The sequence below is a fragment of the Gavialis gangeticus genome, unplaced genomic scaffold (genome assembly GCF_001723915.1).
Source record: "Gavialis gangeticus isolate Ggan-Ray unplaced genomic scaffold, GavGan_comp1, whole genome shotgun sequence".
Taxonomy (NCBI): Eukaryota; Metazoa; Chordata; order Crocodylia; family Gavialidae; genus Gavialis; species Gavialis gangeticus.
In genome coordinates, this window is record NW_017729027.1 from 44,764,137 (window position 1) to 44,764,835 (window position 699).

At 43.5% G+C, this 699-nt stretch overlaps 1 protein-coding gene across 1 annotated transcript in view; it reads right to left on the reverse strand.

The window, feature by feature from the left end:
• MYOM2 (myomesin 2) overlaps positions 1-699 on the reverse strand; it is a 135,162-nt gene that overhangs the window by 105,278 nt on the left and 29,185 nt on the right. The gene's annotated exons all lie outside the window — the stretch shown is intronic.

Below are 699 nucleotides of genomic sequence, written 5' to 3' on the forward strand. Positions count from 1 at the left end.
GAAATCCTACTACTTGCCCAAGACTCCTCCCCTGAGCAGATGAGAGGAAATTACACAGAAACAAGATGGAGTGTACTGAATCTCCCAGCTGGTAGAAATGAACATGAACAAAAGGCAATACAATAAGCTTCATCCTCATCAAGTCTCCAATAAATTGCTTCATCTTAAAGGAAATAAAAGAGCAACATAGGAGCTGGGGCTATCCAAGACACAGTTATTTTCCAGAGCTGCTCCTAGGTTACAATACATGTTTTTCTCAGGAATGAGCTTTACAATTCAGACTACACCACTGAAATCTCGCTGCTATCTGAAGATTTATGCTGCATTTAAAAATAACATATGAAGTTACAGGGGTGTAGATTGTAGCTGTGTTCGTCTAAGGACATAGGCAGACAAGGGTCATTGGGTGGATCTGATATCTTTTGTTAGACCAACTTAAATAACTGGGGGGTGGAAATAAGGCAAGCTTTTAGGTTTAAAAACCCTTCATCAGGCTAAGGAAGTTTCAGCAGTTGGTGTGTGCTCTTCCTGGGTGGAGTGACAAGTAAAGAAGCCAGAGGCTGGGCTGGCATGCATACAAGACCGGCAGTCAGTGAAGATGTATATTGAGTCAGTGGGTGAGAGACAGGTGGGGTAGGGGGAGAGAAGGGGGATGAATAATGGAGAGGTACCTGGGGAGTCAGATGTCAGACAGGTTAT